Source organism: Pongo pygmaeus, chromosome X (assembly GCF_028885625.2).
Source record: "Pongo pygmaeus isolate AG05252 chromosome X, NHGRI_mPonPyg2-v2.0_pri, whole genome shotgun sequence".
NCBI lineage: Eukaryota > Metazoa > Chordata > Mammalia > Primates > Hominidae > Pongo > Pongo pygmaeus.
Genome location: NC_072396.2, coordinates 141,151,931 through 141,157,770, shown reverse-complemented (window position 1 = coordinate 141,157,770; position 5,840 = coordinate 141,151,931). Strand labels below are relative to the sequence as shown.

General features: G+C 45.1%; 1 long non-coding RNA gene across 2 annotated transcripts; it reads right to left on the bottom strand.

Moving 5' to 3' along the window:
* Positions 1–318: 318 nt before the first annotated feature.
* Positions 319–3,210, bottom strand: LOC129025459 (uncharacterized). 2 transcript variants are annotated; one of them, XR_008497219.1, is made up of 3 exons: positions 2,949–3,210; positions 1,870–1,973; positions 319–645 (listed from the first exon to the last, which is right to left on the bottom strand). It is a non-coding gene; the product is annotated as an uncharacterized LOC129025459 (long non-coding RNA). The 2 variants fall into 2 exon arrangements; XR_008497220.1 differs by having other exon boundaries at positions 1,903–1,973.
* Between the last annotated feature and the right edge of the window lie 2,630 nt (positions 3,211–5,840).

Here is a 5,840-nt window from a genome sequence, read left to right as displayed (position 1 = left end):
TCTTAACAATGTATCTTGGAGCTTGTTCTATGTCAGCAAAACACTTCCTTGTTCTCTACTTTTTTACAACTTCATAGTGTCCCATTACATGAATGATGATGTACCATAAATTATTTAACTAGTCCCCTATTGATGAATATTTAGGTTGTTTCCAATCATATGATATTTTTAAATGGTGTAACAAATAACCTTGTACTTACTCATTTTTAAAAGTTTTTTTTTCAGACATTTTCATGGGATCTGGAAGGCTAAAATTTACATATATTTTAACACTGACCAATCAACTTTTAACCTAAACACATTACACTTGAAAAAAGATGATTTATGGGTTGTTGTTTATTTTCCATTAGTGAGATTGATGCACAGTAAATTATGTGTGTTATACACCCTCCTCAAAGCCAGACATCACATTTTAAAGTGTCCAATGCAAAGTCCTATCTAACATTAAGGATATGTGTGATTCTTCATGTGGATCTGCAGCAGAAAGCTGAAGGTGATGTGATCTCTGTTACCTCCATTCAGAATACTGCATTTGTTGGCTGGATTGGAAAGAAGCAACTTCAGGAGACACTTCTTTGAATCAGTTCATTTGTTCACATCAACATTCACTGAGTGCCTAATGTGAGCCAGGTGCTGAGCTGGACCCTGGGGATACAAAGAAAAAGATGATAGTCCCTGCTTTGCCAGGAGCTTCCAGTTCAGAGAAGCTGACCAATACATGAGCAGACAGACAATCATAAACATTGTGAAAAGCACCACTGTAGAAGTGAACACAGAATGCTGTGGGAACAAGGAGGAGTACCTACACACCCAGGGGATGGGGCGGGATGGGGTGAGATAAAATGCATGTCTGCGAAGCCTCTCTAGAAGCAAAGACACCTGTCATAACTTTGCATCCTGTCTTGCAGCACTCCACTGACAAATCTCAACATTCAGTGTCCATCTGCTGTCCTTGGCCTTTCTAGTCTGGAATCTTCCATCCTTTTCCATTCTGCAGAAGTCTTCTAGTTGGTTATGTTTATTCTGGCACTCCAATGGCTCAGTAAGAGTAACATAGGAGGGGCGTGGGGATAATCACCTCCAGCATAGATGAGTGTGGTTGGGAATGGGGATGTTAGGTGTGTTGATCTGGTTTCTGGTACTAGTTTTCATAGTGTGACAAGAATCCTCACTCTCCCTTTCTACCAGATGCCTACCTCCATCCCAGGTCCCCAAGCTGAGCTTTCTTGGCACACATCCACTCCAGAGTTGTATCCTAGAGGCAGGATTCTGTTCCCTCGCCACTGCCACACACTCCCCACCCCAAACACAGAAGGAGAATCATGCTTTGAAGGGAATTCTGGAAGAAATTTCTAGTCATAAGTGGGCTCTTGGGTGCTGTTGTAACCCTTGTATGACTCTAACACCTATTGCTGTGAGTTTAGCCAAACAAACAAACAACAACAAAAAAACAAACCCATAAGTTCCCCACAGCATCTCTCTGTATATTCCAAAAGGTTCTCCCATTGATGTTTCCTATGGCAAGACTGTCTGAGGGGCCTTGTGGCTAACACTGAGTAGTCAATATCCCTTCAATAAGTATTTTCCCAGCATTTGGCAAGCACTAGGCTCTCTGATAGTTCTGGGAATCCAAAATGAAAAAGACAGAGCTGCTAGTTAAGGAGATACAAAAGCCAGAGTGGACCACAGTGCACTGGGTAAGCATCCACAGTAGAGAAGTGCAGGGGATTTGGGGAGCACGCAGAAGGAGTGAGGGTGAAGAGGTGACAGACTCAGGGAAGACTTCCTGGAAGAGGAAGCCCTGAGGGAGTTTTCTGGGTCAGGAAAGAATACATTCCAGTACGGGAACTAGCATGTGGAAGGACCCACAGGCTGGAACTCATGGGCTCGTTCTTCTCTTACGGCTGCAGGCTTGGGATCAAAGCCTTCCTCTGGTCTCTGCACAGCACCTCAGGTTCTCCAGTCAGTCAGCCCTTAATGTGGAACATGAAATATCAGGTTTTTATAGAACAAAAAGTTCCCTTATTTCCACAGTGAAGGGTCTCAGGGATGGCGTGCTCTGTAGGTGGGCACATAGTTGGCACCTGTTTTCCTTCAAATATCAGCCTGACATGATTGAACATTTAAGACTTGTCTGTGTGGTTCCAGTCCATTTTTTAAACCTCCCTTGCTCTGGTCTCAGCCTGCCTTTTTTTTTTTTTTTTTTTTTTTTCAGACAGAGTCTTGCTGTGTCGCCCAGGCTAGTGTGCAATGGCGCGATCTCTGCTCACTGCAATCTCCATCTCCCAGGTTCAAGTGATTCTCGTGTCTCAGCCTCCTGAGTAGCTGGGATTACAGGTATGCACACCACGCCTGGCTCATTTTTGTATTTTTAGTAGAGACAGGGTTTCACCATGCTGGCCAGGCTGGTCTGGAACTTCTGGCCTCAAGTGACCTGCCCATCTTGGTCTCCCAAACTGTTGGGATTACAGGCGTGAGCCACTATGCCCGACCTCAGCCTGCTTTCTGCATCTCCCCTAGAGCTCCAGGACTTTAGTAGGCTAGCTCCTGGCTCCACTGCCCAGAAATCCCTCTCCACACACAGCCTTTCCCTGCCTACCCTGCAGTTTACCTCTACCATGATCCTTCTTCTTGACTTAACTCATTCAGGGCTCTCTCTCTCTCTTTCCAACTTCTAACTGGTGTCCTCCAGGCTGTCCTCTTCAGTTCAGACCCCAGGCTTGGGCAATTTCTGTCTCTCTGATTCTTCCTGTGGTCTGTTCCTGACAACCCCTTGGGGGCTGTTTGTGAAATGTGCCCTCTGCTTCTAACTCTTCTCTTAGGTATTCTCACAGGAGACTGCCTTCTTAGTGGGGACCTGACGCAGAAGACCTCTAGTTCTCCCACAGTGTCTTCTGGGGCCAGACCCACTGTTTCTCACTGAGGCTCGGAGAAAGGCAATGACTTACCATGGTCATGCAGCATGTTAGCAGCAGAGCTGAGAGTACCCCAGGCCTCCTGACTTCCAGCCCAGTAGTCTTTTCCAGGAATCAAGCTGCCTCTCGGAAGACTCAAGTCTTCTAGCCAGCATCAGCTCCCACCCACTGACTGCACTGTGCACCCATCTCTGTTAGCACTTCCTTCCTGAGCCACTTCATTAAAACTGAAGCTGGCCCGTCCAGGCTTCTGACTCAGCAGCCCAGCAAAGAACATCCAGCCATGTCTGCATCTGATTAAGGAAACGCCAGGGGCAGGAAATATATATATATATGTTTTTCCTGGCTGAGTTGAGGGGTGCAAAAGGAGGTGGAGAGATTCAGTAAAATAGTTAAGATTTGAGTAGAAGGTAATCTTTCAGCACAGATGTACCACAGGGACCACAGGGGTGGAAGAGAAGTAGAAGGGCTTTATCAAAAGATTTAGGATTACCAGTTAAATACATTTTGGTACAGAAGTATATTTACTGGCTTAGAAGGACCCCTGTGATACACTGATAGTGCAAATATCATGGCAGAAATAGGATGTTCCCAGTTTTATTTTTATTTTTATTTTTGGTGGAGTTCCACTCTTATTGCCCAGGCTGGAGTGCAGTAGCGTGATCTCGGCTCACAGCAACCTCCGCCTCCTAGGTTCAAGCGATTCTCTGGCCTCAGCCTCCCGAGTAGCTGGGATTACAGCCATCTGCCACCATGCCCGGCTAATTTTTGTACTTTTAGTAGAGACGGGGTTTTGCCATATTGGCCAGGTTGGTCTTGAACTCCTAACCTCAGGCGATCCGCCTGCCTCGGCCTCCCAAAGTGCTGGGATTACAGGCATGAGCCACTGCAACCAGCCCAGTTCCAGTTTTGTAAAAATAAGTTGAGAGTGTCCCCATAGTGCTTATGAGTAGTAGCTAAAAGTTCCCCTCCATGCTCTGCACCCATGTTAATTTTTGCCCACAGGTAGATAATTGGAAAACAATTACCACAACCTTTGATAGCTATTGTGGCACGGGTTTTCCCCTGTGAATAAGTGGAGTTGGGAATCTTTCTTCATCACAATGCCCCACGGTGAACTGCGCCATCTTGGTAAGCGTGGACCTGGGGCAGTTTCCACTAGAGCACTTTCACATAGAACTCAATAGCTCCTATGTTTGACATCAGGATGTTTTCTGACTTTGAGGAGAGGGACGTCCTGGTACTCCTTGTCACAGGGTGGCTGATGCCTGGAGCCCTCTCTCTCCCCTGACATCGGGGAACCAACCACATCTGAAGCAGTTTCAAATAAGCAGCAGCGTTGATATCTGTTCTGGGTTGAACAGTGTTCCCCTCCCCAAATTCATGTCCATGTGGAACCTGTGAATGTGACTTTTTTTTGGGGGGGGGGAATACTTTGCAAATGTAATTAGTGAAATTAATATAAGGTCAAACTGAATTAAGGTGGGCCCTAATTCAATGACTAGTGATCTTATAAGAAGAGGGAAATTTGAACACAGACAAACACAGAGGGAAAACAGCCATGCAAAGACAGAGGCAGGGATTGGAGAGATGTGTCTACAAGCCACAGAACATCAAGGATTGCTGGCAACCATCAGAAGCTAGGAAGAAACAAGGAAAGACCCTCCCCTAGATCCTTTAGAGAGAGCATGGCCCTACCAACACCTTCAAGTTCAGACTTCTGGCCTCCAGGACTGTAAAAGAATACATTTCTATTGTTTTAAGCTCCCCAGTTTGTGGTAATTTGTTATGGCAGCCCTTGGAAACTAATACAACAATTCTGTGGAAGAAACTGGCTCCATCTTTTGAAATGCTGCTCCAATCATGACCTGAGCATAAAGATGTTCATCAGCAGAGGCCACACAGTCAAGCGGAGGAACCGCATGGCTCTTTGATTATGCTCTACACTCGTCTACATGTGCACACAGAAACAAGTCTGCAAGGTATCACAAGACTTGTGTCTGGGTGATAGGTTCTGGGGTATATTTATCTTTTTACTTTAACTTGTCTATATTTTTGAAGTTTCTCACAATGAATATGTGCTACTTGTGTAAAAAACATGTATCTATAGCTATATCTACCCATCGTCTATTTATCTATCTATCTTTAATTATTAGATTTTTGCCATTGAAAGTAATGGTAAAACCACAATTACTTTTGCACCAACCTAATACTTGTATTCTCTATTCTCATGCACTTGCAGAATCCTTCCAAATGAAATAGACCCAGGGTACCTTCATTTCTTGTAGGTCCAAAGCTAGGAACTACTCCCTAAAAGTGGTGGCAAGGATGAGGGTAGACAATAATAAAACCATATGTTTATATGGTATTGGATACTCTTCAAAGAGCACACCTCTGTATCTGTCGACCCATTCAGCCTGATACCCCTCTGATAGATGAGAAATCTGAGGCTCCAACTTCTAACTGCTATCTTCCACGCTGCCCTCTTCAGTTCTGACCCCAGGCTCAGGAAGTTGTTAAGCAGCTCCTCCAAGGTCTCATAGCTAATAACTTATGGTCTTGATGCCTGGTCCAGCACTAGTTTCTAGAATGCAAGATCCATCCATAAGGGCAGGGCCTTTTTGTCTTTTTTATTCACTGGTGTATCTCCAGCACTTAGAATGGTGCCTGGCATATAGTAGGTGATCAGTAAATTTTCATTGAATGAATGTATATATAATTACAGTGTGATGAAAGCAAGCCCTTCTGGAGAAGTACCTTCTGCCACTAGGAATATTTTTGTTCAGGCCAGGCTGTTGTGCTCTGCAGAAGGCAAGCAGGGCTGCTGAAGGGGTCCTGCTCTCTTTCCAGTCTCTGTCCTTCCACAGCCTGGCCCCCAGCCCCAGGTAAGAGTTAGCTAATTCCTAGAGCTTTGACTCTCGCATC